Raw genomic sequence first — 20793 nt, 5'->3', positions numbered from 1 at the left:
CAAGTACATACCAAATATAGTTACGGGCTTAGACACTAATCCAACACACAATCGTTGAGTTATTGAGAGAAGGAAAGAGAGGTACCATCAAGTAAAAAAACCTGGTGCATGTGTAATCAAAGTCTGTCATGTTCCTGTGTGTCACAAAACTGCTACCATTACCATCCACACCTTTGGATTTTCGGCGAAGGTTGGGTCGACAAACATCACCTTCTATTATCTTAAATGAAAGTCAATAAATCCTCCGAGACCTACAAAGAACCTTCAATATCAAAATCCAAATCCACGAAAGGGAAATCAATAACTACGAAAAAGATAAGAAGAAAAAAGTGAAATGGGTACCACATCAACCGGTGATTTGGTGAGAAAATGTGAAGCTTTAGATCCAAAATTAGATCGATTTCACCAAAATGGTTTATCTTTGTTTTGCCGATTGACCAGTCTGATCTTTTAGATTTTGTTTGCTTCCGCATTTTTCTTTCAATGTTACAATTGGTATTGAGTTCGCGGCAACAGGCAGAAGAAGCCGATGAAGAGGGTGGGTGGGAGGTCAGAGGGACAAATCACTGGAGAGAGAAGGAGATTGAATAGCAAAGATAGTGGAAACAAAGGATTATAACCGTCCATAAAACCAACATGTAAAATCTCAATTTTATCCTTCCGTGTAAACTTTTAAATTACCATAATATAACAATTAATTTTATTCTAATATTACACTTGTCTTCTCCTTATTGGTTATTTTTATTTTCACAAATTACTTATATTTTTACAAGAACCTACTAGAAAAGGAAGAATGAAGATATACACACTTAGTTTTGGGGACTTTTTCTCTCTGTTGTGTTCCAAAACAATGAACAGTACAATCTATATATATGAAGGCTTCAAAATAAATAGAATAAAACAAAACTAACTTCCTAAACTAATGGATAGACTTCCCAGTAAAAGCTAACCCACGTTTACCTAATTACATGACACCAAGTCATACTTTATATATATATATATATATATATATATATATATATATATATATATATATATATATATATATATATATATATATATATATATATGCGACCCTCAGTGATTTGAGTTGATCTATGAAAACCAGGCGCCTGGTATGGACTAAATTGATGCGTTCGATTTTGTAGTCTAAATTGACCACAAATCGGGAAATCGGAAAACAAATAAATGAGCATGAGGTTGATCATTTAATCCATGACTCTGTTCATACGATATCTTGAAGAAAGAAGGAATAACTGATCACGTATCTTAGGGCCAATATTTGATTTGAATTAGAGTTCGGCGGTGGCTTTGGAAAGCACTATTTTCTAGTTAATTCAAGGTCTATAATTGCAATTATAGTTATAGACTTATCCAAGTGGGAGATTGTTGGATTAATGTGTCTAAGCTAGAAACTAAATTGGTATATTCTTTAATTCGAAGAAAAGTCTTTTTTGGGTTGACCTCGTGACCAGAAATAGCTAGAAATGATTTTATCATAGAGAAGTATATTTTATTAAACTATTATGTGATTAACAAACTAATTGCAAATTATGGGAAAATGATTTGTTAATATATTATGTGATTAATATATTAATTGCAAACAGACAGTTGATTTGTTAATTTATTATGTGATTAATAAATTAATATGAGATCAATCGTTAAATAATTGATTTGCTAATTTATATGGTTAATAAATTAATAAGAAATCAATAAGAATTGATTAATTATTAATCACAATTAATCTGGAATTAATTCAGAATTAATTGGAATTAATTAAGGGTGCAATGGGTGAATTGTAATTGTTCAATAGTTGACAAAAAGAAAAATTCTACAACCCTCCATGGTACATACGGTTTTGAAGGGTTTCCTAGGGTTTCTGGAAGCCTTCCTCATTGCAAAAAATGAAAGGATTTAAATTATGATTAAATCTATTATTTAATCAATTCAAATCTTGCTTTGCCTGCAAGTTACCTAAACTATAAATAGGACCCCTTGACTTGCAATTTTCATTCACCGCATTACCAAAAGGCATAGGAATAAAATTACCTTCATATCTCCTCTCTCCTCCTCATTCTAGGGTTTTTTGTTTTGGGTGTGAGCCATTAGAGGCATCATCTTTTTGGCGCTTGCTTTCCAAGGAACTTCAAGAGGAATTGATTTAATTATTTGCTATAATAATCAAAAGGTCTATAACCCTAATCTTTAAGTTAATTTCAATTTTCATAGGCTCTCTTTAGGGTTTCTTGATGTTCATAGGTTATTGCTATCAATAGATACAACATAGATCATTTCTAGGTTGCATGTGAACTTAAGGGTTTAAATGTTTTTCCGCCACATGAATTTTTTTTATAACCTAGAAAACCCATCATAAACGAGCATTTTAAGAAAAATAACCAATAGTTTTTTTGGTAAAATGACCACATGGTTCAGAACATAGCAATCCGGAGTGGTGGTCTCCGTTTCGGAGCTCCACAGAGCTCTCATATATATATATATATATATATATATATATATATATGTGTGTGTGTGTGTGTGTGTGTGTATGTGTGTGTCTATGTGTCTGTGTCCACAATTGCTTAGAACCTTACCTTTAACCAAGTAATTAGTAATTATCTCTTATAACTGGTTCAAAATGAGTTTCTCAGAGAGGCGGCACGAAGAAAGATTTAACAACCTACCTGTTTACCTTCACAACCTTAGGCAAACCAACCCGCATAGTTACACTCACATCAAAACTGATTTGATGGATCGTTCTGAAGCTTGTTTTGTGGCTATTAGGTGGGTGGTATATTTGTTTTTTGCACTTTTCTATTGTTTTGTTTATAATTGATAATGTTTCTACATTTAAATTAGTTTGTTTTTGTTCCCAAATAATACAGGTCCATTTATTTATAGGCTGCTTCTTGCCTGTCATCCTCATAGGTAGTGTCCCTCTTATATGGAACTACCTAAAAACAATGTTTGTAGCGGTTGCTATTGACGGGAACAACCAGACCCTCCCTATAGCATTTGGTTTGGCCGTGGAAAATAATATCTACTGTTGTACCTAGTTTTTGATGAGGTTAAGAGAAGCTCTGATATAGGTTAGGGAAGTATCGTTTATAACAAATATAGACGATGTCGTTAGTTCTTGTATAGAGCATGTATTCGCTGATTCTTATTAGGATTATACTTCTAAAAGTGTGTTAATGTGTAACATCCGGATCCCGAGATAATTCAAAATTCAAAATTCTAAGTATTTAGGGTTCCCACATCGTGAGGGGAAGTGCCACGTCGTGGAGTTTCACGAAATATCGTAATCTCATTTAAGGCCGCCACGACGTGGTAGCCTATGGCCACTGAGTGGCATCAGTTTAATGAGAAACCCTAATATTCAGGGTTTGTGCCCTATTTAAGGGAATGTGATGGCTGGGGTTGCTCACCCTCAGCCTCCAAGAAAACCCTAACCTCCGTTTTTACTCTCTAAGCTTTTTGTGTTGATTTTTGGCGATTAGAAGAAAAAGGTGACTTCTAGACTTGGATTCAGCAATCAACTCTTATCATCATCTTGTTTTGCATCTTCTAGACTCTTGTAAGTCCCCAAATTCCAAGCTTTTTGGTTTATTGTGCATATATCTAGGTTTCTATGCCTTATTCTTCATGTTGGGACATATCGGAATGTTGGGATTTCATAAAGTTGCCAACTTTATGAATCCCCATACTTCCTTTGTGGTTAGGAGTGTTGGATCTGGAGTTTTATAGAGTTTTGAACCCTTGCATGAGATATTGGCCCCTTTTTCTCTATTTTGATCTTATATGAGTCCAAGACATGCATTAGACATGCATGTCTGGAAAGTATGGATTTTTATGTGATTATATCATGCTAGAAACGTTATGGAATGGGAATCTAGTAAGCCTTCAAGGAAAAGTGCTTACTGGGTTAAGTCAAGTCACGTTTTTGACCTATTTAGACCTATAACTGAGATCTTTATATCCTATAGGGTCTAAAGGGATAAAGTTGGAAACTTTATCCACTTGGAACTTAGAAAAGAACCAGATCTGAATTTTGGAGCCCTTGATATTGGAAAGAAAATTGACTTAATGGTTTAAGCTACCCATACCAGTCCTCACGGAGTGGTTCAGGTTGCCATGACGTGGAGACTCGGTAAAGACCCGACCCATTTGTTTTGTCGTTTGATGGCTACGGTGTGGCCAAGAAGGGCCACGACGTGGCGACCTGCTATTGCTAACTTTGACCCTGACTTTTGACCAATTTTGATCTAGGGGGATTTTGGATATTTTGGGGAGTAGTTTGAGACTAGGTCATTGTTTATGTATAGGTGACCTGTAGAGTCAACAGTTGAAGCTGTGATATGTTCAACTATCTTTTCGGACTGTGAGGTGAGTTTTCCCTCGATGTACTTGTGAGTCGAAGGCACCAATGCTGGCCCAGTAGATTGTGTACTCTTGTTTGGAATGTTGCTATACTATAGTGAACAACTAAGGTCTGCATGTTTATCTAGTTATTGTTATATTTTTATTTTTCTTACATGTCGACATGGTGTGGTTGGGTTGAGACTGTATTTCTTTCTGCTACCAGTCAATACACTCGGGCAATCCAACCTAAAGGTTGTGGGCCGTTGGCAATTCAAAAAAAGTTTGTGGGTCGGAAGGGGGAAATCCAACCATGAGGTTGTGGGCCGGGGAAATCCGAACTAGAGGTTATGGGTCGGGGGTAATCCAACCATGAGGTCGTGGACCCAGTATGTATTATTTGTATATGTTTTGTTGTGTGGTAATTTGGGGGAGCTTGCTAAGCTTTGGCTTACGGTTGAAGTTTATTGTTTCAGGTACTTTAGATGATCAGGGAAAAGCAAAGGCGTGATTGTACACAGCCTTCGGTGTTATGTTTTGGAGATTTGATTACACTATGATTCGGGGATATTTGTATTTGATACTTGATTTTGACTTGGGTGTTGTTTGAAAAAAATGATTTCCTTAATTAAAAGCGAAAAGAAAAATTATCGTGATTTTTGGGATGTTACAAGTTGGTACCATAGCCTTGGATTGAGTGAATTGGATGAGCATTAGTGTGAATCCAGACTCAAACTATGGATCTGCAAAAGAAAATTTTTCAAAATAACTTCCAAAATAGTTTTCAAAATTTGTTTTAAGATTATTTTCCAAATTGTTTACAAGGATGGCCAAGAAGGATGGGATGTGTACGATCAGCCGGAGCAAGAAAGTGTACCCCAAGATATCCACACTGTTATTTGTTGATGATGTTTATGATAGAACTGCATGCTAGTTTTAGGGTAGGGATATTCAGGAATTGCATAATAGAATTGTCTGAATTATGATGCCTTATTCCTATAGAGTTTTTCTGCTCGAAGGTTGCTTGCTTGTTGCTTATAGGACTCTTTCGGGTGTGAATTAACTACAAATTGAATATGTTAAGTCACGTGTTGCATGGGTTAAATAATCTTAGAGTGAAGGATTTGGTCCTATTACTCAACTCTTGTTTGAGTCCAACCATTGTAGGGTTGAATCTTTTAAACTAAGATTATTTAGGTTATGTTGCATGTTATTATATTTATGAAGTAGTTAACTGGCACCAATAGGGGTCTTTTGGTAGCTGATGGAATGGGTGTGGCGAGGATCCTAGGATAACCTAGGGAGTGTGTAGTACTCATGGTGCGCTATTTAGCGGGTGTTGGAAGTATCATTATGGGTGAGTGTGTGTACCAGGCTAGCTAAGGAATGTTTATCCACTCTCAGGAGAGTGAGGGTAGAATATATTTGTATCCTAGTTGTTGGGATTGTTTTCAGGTAGTTTGTGATGATCCATTGAGACAAATGCGGGTAGGTGTGGAAGGTAGTATGGGCCTGTACTACTGAAAGCATAGGACCCCTACACGTAGCAAGGAAGTCACAAACCTTGAGGGCTTAGTCTCTATGTGATGGTTGAAGTGGTATTAAATTGTGGCATTTCTAATATAATTTGGTTCATTTTCAGTATAGTGTTCATGAGAGGATCTCGTTCAGGATCTGGAGCAGGTGGGCAGGATAGGCCGAGGTTGACTGATGATCAGATGTGGGAGATGATTGGCATTGAGGTTTCACAGATATTGCAAGAAGAGTTGCATGACATCATGGATCAGATCACTGGCAGACTATTTGTTAAGTTCGAGGAGTGAACTGAAGCCTTACAGTATGTGGGAGGGACTGTTGAGGTGACTACTAGGGGAGATCTTGATGTGGGCACGCGACTCGGAAAGAGAAAGAGGGCTATTTCTGTTGGATTAGGTTTCTAAGCCCATAACTATAATTGGTATGTACTTGACCCGATAGTAGCATGGTCCTTTTGGGTTGTTTTCACCATAGCAACTTGATAGAATGGATTATGAGAAAGAAGTTGATAAATGATTTATTAATATATTATAAGAATAATATTTTAATTGAGAAATCATATTATTTAATTAGTATTGATCAGAAATTAATTTGGAATTAATTTGGTGATCAAAAGAGACTGATTAAATGTATGGGGACTGATATTGCAATTAACTGTTTGTTGCAAGTTGGGCTGTGGACTCCTAATAGAAGGGGTGTGAAAATTCTATGGGAAGCCCATAAGAGAATTCGTCCACGGGGCCTTCTAGAAGGGTTCAATAGATTGCTTAAGGCCTAATCAGTCAAATTAGGGTTTCACCTAAAACCCTACCAGCCACAAGTATAAATAGACCCCTTGGCATGAGGATTTCGGCCACTTGATCCCTAGAGGAAACCCTAGCCGAAAATCCTAGCCTCCAACTCTCTCTTATTCATCCAATTCTAGTGGTGTTTGTGACTCCATTAGAGGTGCAACAATTGAGGCACTAAGCTCTTGAAGGTCAAGATCAATGAAAGGATACTTGTTATTACTAGTTAAAAAGAAAGGTATTCTTCTAACTTATGTTTATTCATTAAATCCGAAAATTGTATGCTAGATTAGGGTTTATGCTTTGGATAATTAAATTGCATGTATAATTTGAGAAAAACCTAGATCCAAAGCATTAGGGTTGTATGTACACCATAAGAATGTTGTAGTACTCAAAACCCATCAATGGTATCAGAGCTTAGGGTGTTTTTCTGTTATATTTGATGCATTGATGAATTGTTCAAAGCAAAAGGAAAATTGATTTTGGTTCTCCCTGATGAAAACGACGCGTTCATATTGGTCTACGACGTGTTGGCCCTCCACGACGTGTAATGCCATTACACGACGTGGAGACCAGTCAGATGCCAGATTTTCGAATTTTTGAATTAAATTAGATTTGGATAATTACCATAAGTTTTTTTGTTAATTAAAATTTGAATTTTATGATATGGTAATTGATATCCTAATCTAATTGAAAGATAATTGTCAAATTTTAAGATAATTATGATATTTTATGATAAATTGATTTTTTGTAAAATTTGATTTGAATTTTCTTACCAAATAAAAGGATTATGATCAAATTTGAGATAATGTTTAAAATTAAATTGTTAGTTTAAATTATTTAAAATTTGATCTAGAAAGTTTTGAAAAGTTTCATAACTTGCCCTCAAGTTTTGGAATTTAAAATTTGATTAAAAGAATTTTTTAATTTTTAAATATTACTTTCTAAAACCCTAGTGTTTTAAAAGTTTAAAATACAACCCTTATACTATTATAATATTAAAAGCTTAATACTTATATATATGTATAAGATAAGTCAGTCTTACCGTTAGTAGGCCTTATTCACGAAGCCGATCTCTAAGGGGGGTATAAGGAAACTGCCTATAAAATGGCGGTTGAATGGGTGTCCACTCTCACCCACCGCTTCCTTGATTGGTGGAGGGTCGTTAGCCGAACGGGTAGGATAGGACATTAATTCCTCATTAATAATTATAGTGAAAGTTATAAAGTAACTAAATGTTTTTATAAATTCTCAATCTTAGTTACTTTAGGAAAAATGTGAAAATGATGCTATTCCATGAAATTGCACTTTGCATGTTGTTGAAGTCGTTAGTGGAGCGTGTGTGGTTAACCGGCACGCTAATTTGGACTAACAAGGGTGGCGAAGGGTAACTCAAGAATTATCATAGATCAATGGAGCATGTGTGGTTAACCAGTACATTGATTAGGTGGTAAATGACTCGAGAGTGCTAAGCTAATTTGCATGGTTATGCACACCTTGTTTGTGTTCCTCGGTATCCTAGTCACAAACTTGAAGGGCATAATCGAGATTAAACATGCCATTGAAAAGTTCAATGAATCTCAAAAGCATCTAGGAATTTCATTTCATTTAAAACCTAAGTGTTCATTTCGTTTTTCATGGTGAAAATTGGTAAATCATCATTTACCTACCTTCATATAATTTGCGATTGGATTACGGCATCCCTCTTCCGAATTGTGAATTATAGTGTTGGGTCCTAGCCTTAATATTTCATTTAGGTGTTATATTAAGGTTTGCTTATCTAATATAAACTTTGTTCCTTTTATTTTCAGATGTCTGGCTCAAACAACGCTTCTGGCTCAAACTCCAACTCCTCCGGCTCCTTTTCTCTTATGAACATTTGTGGGAGGGTCACCTTCGATGGGTCTAATTTTAATGATTGGATTCGCAACATTCGCATGGCCCTTCGATACGAGGAAAAAGAATACGTCCTCGACGAAAATCTCAAAGAGATAGACGAAACCAAAGCTTCTGAAGAAGAAATAGTTGAGTATAAGGCTCACGAAAAATACGCGACAAAGGTGTCTTGTATAATGATAGCCACTATGACTCCCGAGATCCAGCGGTTCTACAAGGACTACTGGCCTTACGAGATGTGCCAAGACCTGATGGAAAAGTACCATCAAAATACGCGTCAAGAAAGGTACGAGATTGTCGGCTCGTTGATAACAACCAAGATAAAAGATGGAGAGTCCATCACGAGTCACTTGCAAAGAATGCAAAGATATGTGGATCGTTTGCTTAAGCTGAATGTCAGCTTTGATGAAGAGTTGGCGATTGATATCAGTATCCACTCTTTGCCTCCTTGTTATGATCAGTTCAAGATGACTTATAATTTGAACAAGGAGGAAGTCACCTTGAGCAAACTTCAAGGTTTGTTGAGAACTGCTGAAAATGGATTGAAAGGCAAAGGTGTCGTATCCACTCCTACTGCTGCTGCCCCAGTCCTGTCTATTGGACATGGGAAGGGGAAAAAGAGGAAAGTAGGGGTGAACATTTGGATCGGTGGACCGGACCGTTTTTTTGGACCCCCGGGCCGGTTCTCGGTTCTAGGAATCCATCAAAACCGGTCCGGTTTTTTTCCCGGTCCGGTCCGGTTTTTACCGGGTTTAGAACCGGTTGGACCCGATTTTAAACTTTTTTTTTGTAAACTTTAAACAACCATAACTCATTCGTTTTAGGTCGGATTGACACGCAGTTTTTTCCAACGTTTAATTTACAGTTTGTAGATGAAGTTAGACTATAATTTTGTTGATTTTGGTATTATATTCAATGAGTTACAGTCTTTCAAAGTTGAGCTATCAAAGCTAAAAAATTTCAGCTTTTCAGCAACATTTTTAAAATTTTGTAATCTATGAAAAAGTTTAAACAACCATAACTCAGTCGTTTTAAGTCGGATTGATATGCGGTTTTTTGCAATGTTTAATTTACAGTTTGTAAATGAATTTAGACTATAATTTTGTTGATTTTGGTATTATATTCAATGAGTTACAGTCTTTTAAACAACCATAACTCATTCGTTTCAAGTCGGATTGACCTGCGGTTTTTTCCAACATTTAGTTTACAGTTTGTAGATGAATTTAGACTATAATTTTGTTGATTTTGGTACTATATTCAGTGAGTTACAATCCTTCAAAGTTGAGCTATCAAAGCTGAAATATTTCAACTTTTTAACTATTATTTTAGACTATAATTATGAACTTGATTTAGTTATTATTTTTAACTATTATTTTAGACTATAATTCTGAATTTTATGTATCTTTGACAGATAAATCATATAAAAGGGATCTTGGTGAACTTAATTTATATGTTAGTTGCTTTTATTTAGAAAATTAATTTTGTAAGTTATAATATTATAACATCAAGGTAGATTAGTTATGCATGAAACGAAAATGTAATCATTTTTACAAGTTGTATCGTATCAAAACCAATAACGTATTCGTTTTAACGAGTTCTATCAAACCCAAAAACTTATTTTAACGACTTGTACTCTATGCAATTAAAGTTGTACCGGTGCAAACGGGTCCAAGAACCGGAAAACCCGGACCTGGACCCGGACCCAGACACGGACACGGACACGACCCTCATTTGATCTCGAAAACAGAGAAGAAAGCAGCATCCCGCTCAATGCAAGTAGGGAGAACCCGTTCTTTATCTTGTTTCATCAGCAAATGTGGCTGTAGCACCCGCTTCCTGGTATGTATTTTATTTTAGTAATTTTGCATTTTTTGCGTGGGACTCGGCGAGTTGAAGGCCCAACTCGTCGAGTAGAAGCGGGATGAGACGCGGGATTTAAGTGATGGACTCGTCGAGTCGAGTCCCAGACTCGACGAGTAGACTCTGTCTGGACAAAACCCTAAACTGAGGGTTTGCACCCTATTTAAACAACCTTATACAGCCTCCATCGTCCCTTATGCTCCCAGAAACCCTCTATAGAAAACCCTAGCCGTTGTTGAAGCAATCTAAGTTATTTTGGTGGATCTTGGTGTTGGTGGTCTTAAGAAGGAAGGAGAAGAGCCTGAGGAAACAAGAGGAGACCAGAGGGGTTCGAGTTTGTGCTTCATTTTCAGTCCTTAGAAGGTATAAAGTTGCTAACTTGCTTGTTCATTTGCTAGATCCCATTTTGTGGAGATTTAGGGCTTTTATAAGCCATTTTAGGTAGCCAACCATGAATGCAAGCATGGTTGGGGACAAGGCTTCGGATCTAGGTCCTTTGAGGGGTCACAAGGCAGAAAGTGGGTGCTTTTCCACCCAAGGAAGACTCCATGCAACCCAAGAGCTTGTTTTAGGACCTTTTGGACTCAAAGTCCCATGCATGCACGTAAAGTTTGTAACTTTACGTGCTAGGACGATTGTAGGAGCCTAGATCTATCTTTTGGTCATGATTTGTACATCAGAAATCGAGGATTTAGGGTGTGGACGTGACCAACTCGGCGAGTCCGTTCTTGGGACTCGACGAGTCCAAGGCTTTGAGTCCCATATCTGTTGAGGGTCAAAAGAACTCAGTTGGGTGTTAGTAGGGTTGTAGCAGGACAGAAAGAGTGACCCAACGCATTGGACTTCATTTTAGACCTGGAATTCATGGGACTCGACGAGTGCTAGAACAGACTCGGCGAGTCCAAGGCAATCTCCCAACCCTTGAAGATGAACTCGACGAGTTGTTCATACAACTCGGCGAGTCGAGGACAGGACGTGTTCTTAGGATGAAGACGGGCTCGACGAGTGTTCATACCGCTCAGTGAGTCGGATGAAGGTTCATCTGAGGTTGTGTTAGAAGGAGAACTCGTCGAGTCATCGCTAAACTCGACGAGTAGGGACGTGGAAGAGGACAGTTGAAAGGGTAGGGACTCGACGAGTTGACAACCCAACTCGGCGAGTCGGGTCAATTGGAAGTTGACTTTGATGTTGAATTTGACTTTGACTTTGACTTGGACTTGGTCTGGGGTAAAATAGTCATTTTGCCCTAAAGGGTAGATACCAGATTCTGATTAAGTGTTTTGTGGGGAATATAGCCGGAGGATTTCCGGAGCAGCAGCAGTCAGAGATTCCCCCGCACAGATTATCAGCAGCTACTCGTTTGAGGTGAGTTTCCTTCCAGTAGGAACGGGTATAAGGCACCAAGGCCGGCCCGTATAGACGATATGTTAGTATCGGAGTGTGGGCAGAGCCCGTATCTCATAGTTGAACTTGATTATGATATATGCTTGTACGTTAGAATTGTTTATACTCGTTGTCTGTGAGATACTTGTATGTTATGGTTTAGTAGCTGAGTGTGGGCGAGGCCCGTATCTTAGAGATACTGGAGTGTGGCGGGGCCCGTATCTCCCAGATAGTGGAGTGTGGTAGGGGCCCGTATCTCCCAGCTAGCAGCGTGTAGGCGGGGCCCGTATCGCCATGAGTGTGGGCGGGGCCCGTATCTCCTAGCTGTTCCTTATATGTGTATGGTATGTGGTATTATGGGGAGCTCACTAAGCTTTGTGCTTACGGTTTTCAGTTTTGTTTCAGGCACCTCTTCTTCGAAGGGGAAGGAGTCGGCGCGGTAGCTGCACATCATACACACACCCCAGATTCCGCACTATGAGTTTCCTTGGGATTGTGCTCTAACATTATCACTATTTACGATTTGGATTATCAGACATTATACATAGTTTTATGAGATGTTATGATTTGACAATGTTTTTCCTCCGAATGTTTTAATTTAAGCGATTTATAAAAATGAAATTTTTGGGCGTGAAAATTGGGTTGTTACAAGTTGGTATCAGATCCCTGGTTTGAGGGATTCGGACGCACTTTCGGGAGTGTCTGAACTCAAATCGAGGGACTAAAAGATTTTTACAAAAGAAAATGTTTTTTTTTCTAAAAGTTAAGATAAAGAGTTTTGAAAAAGAACAAAGTGTGTGATGTTCGTGACCGGCCGAGCTTAAATAAGTATTCCCCAAAGTACCCATACAAGTTTATGTTATGATTATCAGTTTCAGTTTCAGTAGAACAGCATGCTAGTTTAGGGCTAAAGATCTAGGAAGGATGCTTTATGCGCCTGTTATATGCGTACCAGCTTATTGAGAACTGCATGCTAGTACAGATTAGTCAGTATGATAGCCAGAGTAGTATATACTTGATTATGTGTACTCAATGCCCGAATGCTGCTTGCTTTGTGCTTTTAGGAGTTCTAGTTGTCTTTCACTAACTAGTAAATGAATATGTTAAGTTACATGTTGCAAGGACTAAATGATTTCAGAAGGTTGGGTCTAGCTCTGTTTCGCAGCTCTTGTTTGTGTCCAACCATTGTAGGGTAGGATCCCTCATTCGAAGAATTATCTAGTCTGAGTAATATGTAATAGTATTCGCGAGCTAGTTAGGAGGAGAAAGCAGGGACTTCTTATGCAGCTGATGGCGGAGAGTGGGTTGGCGATTACCTAGGGCAAGCCTAGGACGAGATTAGCATGAGATCAGCAGTAGTAGTAGAAGGGACTTGGTGGAGTCGAGGAGGTTCTTGAGGAAAGTACGGATAGATGTGGAAGGTAGTATGGGCCCGTACTACTGAAAGCAGAGGATCCGTACTTGAATCGAGGAAGGCTGAGGCAAGACCAGGGAACTTGTGACGGGTGAGATCCCTCTAGATGTATAAGTATCACTGACGGTTGTCGTTATGTATTGAGAATGGTGGTACTACGTTCCAGGCCAGCAGTTGGCAGTTCAGGAGAGAGATCGGGTTCGGGCTCAGGTTCCGAACCAGTGGATGAGAGGCTACGCGAGTTTATCGCATCCGAGATCACTAGAGGCATCCTTGATGCGACCCCGGTCATCTTTGGGTCGATCAAGGAAGGGATTGTCGAGCTGATGGAGGATTGCCTCCGGGCATTCAGGAGCGACATGGCGACCAGCCAGTCGGGATCATGCACACTGTCCTTTAAGGACTTCAGGGGCAGTGGTGCGCTGGATTTCCATGGGGCGAAGGACCCCATTGTGGCCAGACGGTGGATTGCAGACATTGAGTCTGCACAGTTGACTAGCTTCTGCCCTGAGGGGTCGAAGGTGAGATATGCATCATGATGTTTGAGAGACAGAGCCAGAGATTGGTGGGAGTCGGTCGGTGACTCCCTGGGAGCCTCAGCTATTGAGGCTATGACATGGCCGGACTTCGTGACCAGATTCCGGGCTGAGTTCGCACCCGCTGTGGAGCTCCAGCGACTAGCCCGGGAGTTTCTCGATATGAGGCAGACGACTGAGTCTGTGGCGGAGATCACCGCCAAGTTTCGAGAGAGGGCTTTATTGGTGCCTTAGTATGCGGGAGATGAGGATATGAGGAGGACCCGCTACCACGACATGCTAGGGGCGACATTCATGAGCATGTCAGCTTCTCCGCTTGTCACACCCTAGATTCTATGATTTCCAGGGCGAGGGAGAGAGAGATTGACGTGGAGCACATTGTTAAGAGGAAAGCTGAGGAGGGATTGGTGACTGGGGCTTCGGGGAAGAAGCCCAAGGGGCTAGATGGGAGGCCGAAAGGCCAGCCGGGACAGGGCCGCTGCAAGAAATGCGGCAGGTCTCATGAGGGAGCGTGCAGGATGGGATTGTCTGGCAGCTACAAGTACGGCAAGACGGGGCATATCAGCCGGGATTATACCGCCCCTGCACCCACTATTCAGACATCTGAGTTGTTGTGTTTCCACTGCAACTAGAGGGGCCACAAGAAGGCCAGTTGCCCCCAGTTGACAGCAGCAGCAGCGCCAGTGAACGCGCCAGCTCCAGCGACCCTGCGGATTACGGATGGCCGGCAGGGCAAGGCAGAGGCTCCAGTGGTGAGGAGCCGGGCTTTCCAGTTGACGACAGAGGAGGCACGCGCTGCACCCAACGTGGTGACGGGTATGATTCTTTCCCTCTGATTTATTTATATGATGTATATGATATTGATATGTGCTCTGTTTAGGATCGTTCCATGTGAACGGTATCCCAGTTCAGGTATTGTTTGATTTGGGTGCTACCCGTTCGTTTGTTTCTCTTGTGCTCAACAAGAAGTTTCTCGAGTCTTCAGGCATGTTGGATTGCCCTCTAGAGGTAGAGATTGCCGATGATCGATCGGTGCGAGCATCAGTGGTATTCCGAGATTGTGTGCTGAGATTATTCGAGGAGCGCTACCTGGTAGACCTGGTTCCCATACCTTTACGGGGGAACAAGGTTATTATCGGCATGGATTGGCTAAGCCCCAATGGGGCGGTGATCGACTGCGCGCAGCAGTTGGTGCGGATCAGGACCCCAAGTGGGGGAGAAATGGTGATTCCGGGCGAGAGGCCACATCGAGGACCAGCTTTGTGTTCGGCAGCAAGGGCTAGGCGTTACCTTCAGCAGGGTTGCGCAGGATATGTCGCCTATGTCATGGATACCCGGGAGGTGGGTAGGGCGACGGTGAGTGACGTCCCGGTGGTGCGAGACTACACAGATGTGTTTCCGGAGGAGCTTCCTGGGATTCCCCCGGAGCGTCAGGTGGAGTTCAGGATCGATTTGGTTCCTGGTGCGGCCCCGATTACCAAGGCGCCGTACCGGTTGGCTCCTCCCGAGATGCAGGAGTTGTCTACACAGCTGCAGGAGCTGCTAGACAAGAGATTTATCAGGCCGAGTAGTTCGCCTTGGGGAGCCCCGATCCTGTTTGTCAAGAAGAAGGATGGGTCGCACCGTATGTGCATAGACTACCGGGAGCTGAATAAGGTAACGGTGAAGAACCGTTACCCACTCCCGAGGATTGACGACCTCTTTGACCAGCTGCAGGGAGCATCTTGGTTTTCCAAGATTGATTTGCGCTCAGGTTACCATCAGATGAGGGTCAGAGAGGAGGATGTGCAGAAGACAGTGTTTCAGACTCGCTATGGTCATTACGAGTTCGTGGTGATGCCCTTCGGGCTCACCAATGCTCCTGCCGCGTTCATGGATCTCATGAACCGCATATGTAGACCGATGCTGGATCGGTCCGTGATAGTATTTATCGACGACATCTTGGTCTATTCCAAGATGCAGGAGCAGCATGAGGAGCATCTGCGAGAGGTTTTGGATACTCTGAGGAGGGAGAGCTTGTACGCCAAGTTCTCCAAGTATGAGTTCTGGTTGCGCGAGGTGCAGTTTCTTGGGCACCTTGTCAATCAGAACAGGATTCTGGTCGACCCGGCCAAGGTAGAGGCCGTAATGAGATGGGAGGTTCTGAAATCTCCATCTGAGATTCGGAGTTTCCTGGGATTAGCCGGCTACTATCGGAGATTCATCCAGGATTTCTCCAAGATAGTCGTGCCCTTGACTCGGCTTACGAAGAAGGCCGTAGTCTTCCGTTGGGGGCCTGAGCAGCAGGCCGCATTCGAGACCCTGACGCAGAGATTGTGTGAGGCGCCGATCTTGGCCCTGCCAGAGGGCGTAGAGGATTTTGTGGTATACTGTGACGCGTCTATTTCGGGTTTAGGCGCGGTTTTGATGCAGAGAGGGCACATTATTGCCTACTCTTCGAGGCAGCTGAAGCCTCACGAGGCGAATTACCCGACGCATGATTTGGAGCTGGGGGCTGTTGTATTCGCCCTCAAGATTTGGCGTCATTACCTCTATGGGGTTCGTTGTACCATTTACACGGACCACAAGAGCCTGAGGTATCTCATGGATCAGCCAAATCTAAACATGAGGCAGCGTCGGTGGTTGGACGTGGTGAAGGATTATGATTGCGAAATCGTCTACCACCCAGGGAAGGCCAACGTGGTGGCCGATGCGCTTAGCCGCAAGGAGGCACCGATCAGAGATATCTGCATGCGGATGACAGTAGTGACCCCGTTATTGGAGCAGATCCGAGAGGCCCAGCAGGAGGCTATGAAGGAGGAACATCGGAAGAGTGAGCGTATAGTGGGTCAGGTTTCCTCCTTCGACTATGACAGCAGGGGATTATTGACATTACACCACAGGGTGTGGGTTCCATACCTCGGAGGCGTGCGCCAGGTTTTGATGGAGGAGGCGCACAAATCCCGATTCTCCATTCATCCCGGGGCGACGAAGATGTATAGGGATCTTCGTCTTGATTATTGGTGGCCCTGCATGAAGCGAGATGTAGCATGGTATGTGGAGCGGTGCTTGACCTGCAGGAAGGTCAAGGCCGAGCACCAGAGGCCACACGGCAAGATGCAGCTGTTGGATATTCCCCTGTGGAAGTGGGAAGATATTACTATGGATTTCATCACCAAGCTTCCCAGGACCGCGCGGGGGAGTGGATTCCATATGGGTCATCGTGGATCGGTTGACCAAGAGTGCCCATTTTATACCGATCCAGGAGAGCATATCGGCCGAGAAGCTGGCCGATATTTATATTCGAGAGGTGGTGGCTCGTCACAGGGTGCCGGTCTCCGTGATTTCTGATAGGGATGTTCGGTTCACTTCCAGGTTTTGGAAGAAATTCCACGACGAGTTGGGTACTCGTCTGCATTTCAGCACCGCCTTTCACCCGCAGACGGATGGCCAGAGTGAGCGGACCATCCAGACTCTGGAAGATATGATGCGGGCGTGTGTGTTAGATTTTGGTGGTAGTTAGGATACTTACCTTCCGTTGGCTGAGTTCTCCTACAACAACAGCTACCACGCGAGTATTGACCGTCCTCCATTTGAGATGTTATACGGGAGGAAGTGCAGGACCCCGATATGCTGGGGCGAGGTTGGCCAGAGGGTCATGGGGAGCACCGAGGTGGTGCTCAAGACGACAGAAAGAATTCAGCAGGTCAGGAGCAGACTTCAGACTGCACTGAGACGGCATAAAAGTTATGCCGATAAGCGTCGTTAAGACCTGGAGTTCCAGGTCGGGGATATGGTTCTCCTGAAGGTGTCGCCATGGAAGGGCGTCATCCGATTCAGGAAACGGGGCAAGTTGGGTCCCAGGTATATTGGACCCTTCAGGGTTATAGCCCGGGTGGGCAAGGTGGCATATAGGTTGGATCTGCCAGCCGAACTCAGTCAGATTCATAACACTTTTCACGTCTCCCAGTTACGGAAATGTTTGGCGGACGACTCGACAGTGGTACCATTAGAGGATATTCAGGTCGATGATAGCCGGAATTACATTGAGCGGCCTGTAGCGATTCTCGACCGGAAGTCGAAGGATCTGAGGAACAAGAGGGTGGAGCTCTTGAAGGTGCAATGGCAGCACCGAAAAGGCTCGGAATGGACCTGGGAGCTAGTGGATGAGATGATGGAGCATTACCCGGAGCTATTCCAGGATCGAGCAGCAGACTTCGAGGACGAAGTCTAAAATAAGTGGGGGAGATTTGAAGCACCCGCTTCCTGGTATGTATTTTATTTTAGTAATTTTGCATTTTTGGCCTGGGACTCGGCGAGTTGAAGGTCTAACTCGTCGAGTAGAAGCGGGATGAGACGCGGGATTTAAGTGATGGACTCGTCGAGTCGAGTCCCAGACTCGACGAGTAGACTCTGTCTGGACAAAACCCTAAACTGAGGGTTTGCACCCTATTTAAACAACCTTATACAACCTCCATCGTCCCTTATGCTCCCAGAAACCCTCTATAGAAAACCCTAGCCGTTGTTGAAGCAATCTAAGTCATTTTGGTGGATCTTGGTGTTGGTGGTCTTAAGAAGGAAGGAGAAGAGCTTGAGGAAACAAGAGGAGACCAGAGGGGTTCGAGTTTGTGCTTCATTTTCAGTCCTTAGAAGGTATAAAGTTGCTAACTTGCTTGTTCATTTGCTAGATCCCATTTTGTGGAGATTTAGGGCTTTTATAAGCCATTTTAGGTAGCCAACCATGAATGCAAGCATGGTTGGGGACAAGGCTTCGGATCTAGGTCCTTTGAGGGGTCACAAGGCAGAAAGTGGGTGCTTTTCCACCCAAGGAAGACTCCATGCAACCCAAGAGCTTGTTTTAGGACCTTTTGGACTCAAAGTCCCATGCATGCACGTAAAGTTTGTAACTTTACGTGCTAGGACGATTGTAGGAGCCTAGATCTATCTTTTGGTCATGAGTTGTACATTAGAAATCGAGGATTTAGGGTGTGGACGTGACCAACTCGGCGAGTCCGTTCTTGGGACGCGACGAGTCCAAGGCTTTGAGTCCCATATCTGTTGAGGGTCAAAAGAACTCAGTTGGGTGTTAGTAAGGTTGTAGCAGGACAGAAAGAGTGACCCAATGCATTGGACTTCATTTTAGACCTGGAATTCATGGGACTCGACGAGTGCTAGAACAGACTCGGCGAGTCCAAGGCAATCTCCCAACCCTTGAAGATGAACTCGACGAGTTATTCATACAACTCGACGAGTCGAGGACAGGACGTGTTCTTAGGATGAAGACGGGCTCGATGAGTGTTCATACCGCTCGGCGAGTCGGATGAAGGTTCATCTGAGGTTGTGTTAGAAGGAGAACTCATCGAGTCATCGCTAAACTCGACGAGTAGGGACGTGGAAGAGGACAGTTGAAGGGGTAGGGACTCGATGAGTTGACGACCCAACTTGGCGAGTCGGGTCAATTGGAAGTTGACTTTGACGTTGACTTTGACTTGGACTTGGTCTGGGGTAAAATAGTCATTTTACCCTAAAGGGTAGATACCAGATTCTGATTAAGTGTTTTGTGGGGAATATAGCCGGAGGATTTCCGGAGCGGCAGCAGTCAGATATTCCCCCGCACAGATTATCAGCAGCTACTCGTTTGAGGTGAGTTTCCTTCCAGTAGGAACAGGTATAAGGCACCAAGGCCGGCCCGTATAGACGATATGTTAGTATCGGAGTGTGGGCAGAACCCGTATCTCATAGTTGAACTTGATTATGATATATGCTTGTACGTTAGAATTGTTTATACTCGTTGTCTGTGTGATACTTGTATGTTATGGTTTAGTAGCTGAGTGTGGGCGAGGCCTGTATCTCAGAGATAGTGGAGTGTGGGCGGGGCCCGTATCTCCCAGATAGTGGAGTGTGGGCGGGGCCCGTATCTCCCAGCTAGCGGCGTGTAGGCGGGGCCCGTATCGCCATGAGTGTGGGTGGGGCCCGTATCTCCTAGCTGTTCCTTATATGTGTATGGTATGTGGTATTATGGGGAGCTCACTAAGCTTTGTGCTTATGGTTTTCAGTTTTGTTTCAGGCACCTCTTCTTCGAAGGGGAAGGAGCCGGCGCGGTAGCTGCACATCATACACACACCCCAGATTCCGCACTATGAGTTTCCTTGGGATTGTGCTCTGACATTATCACTATTTACGATTTGGATTTTCAGACATTATACATAGTTTTATGAGATGTTATGATTTGACAATGTTTTTCCTCCGAATGTTTTAATTTAAGCGATTTATAAAAATGAAATTTTTGGGCGTGAAAATTGGGCTGTTACAGTGGCAAACGGTGGTCTTATCCTCTTTTACTTATACAAACAAGATATACCCTAAAGTAAAGGTGAGTCAATAAAGTCAATAAGCAAAAATCTTTATGAAAGCAAGTCCCATCGAGTGGAGTCAAGGCATGCCTTAAGGTAGTAAACACCAAGTCACTGCACTAGATGTTCTGGCTACATTGCATCAATATTTAAGCCCGATCATTTCCATGCAGAACCTGTAAAAAGTCAAGCCCCGAGGATTCTAGTTTTACACCCACATACAAGCATGTAGGTATCACCTTGATGGTTGACCCCAGCAGAGGTAGAGTCACCTGTCGAAAAAAGAGTATTTCTACGACCGATGGCTAACCATAAAAACGAAAGAATGGCAAAGAGGATCAAAACCACAAAATGGAAGGTTTTCGTCGTCCCCAGGGAAGATGGCTTTAGCTGGGTCTTGTAGACGGGAAGACTTCCTTATTCATTATAAATATCCCACGTCTTGCTTTACGCGATTGCTTGCTATTCGGTAGAAGAATTGTTACCTACGCTTTTCTTTGTCTTACGACTTGACTGTGTTTAACAACTCATCTCATTAATAAGCATTTTGTTAAACTAAATAGACTTCTGAACCGGAAGACTAAGCGAATTCTCCTTACTATTGTTTGACTACAGCCGCTTCTACACCTTCATTTAGCAAATCCGATCTTTATTCGTTCTTCTTCTATTTCATTATTAGAATTTAATTATTT

Source organism: Lactuca virosa, chromosome 3 (genome assembly GCF_052849685.1).
Source record: "Lactuca virosa cultivar CGN04683 chromosome 3, Lactuca_virosa_CGN04683_v6, whole genome shotgun sequence".
Lineage (NCBI taxonomy): Eukaryota > Viridiplantae > Streptophyta > Magnoliopsida > Asterales > Asteraceae > Lactuca > Lactuca virosa.
The sequence above is the reverse complement of the archived record's forward strand: the minus strand, read 5'-3'. Positions refer to the sequence as shown.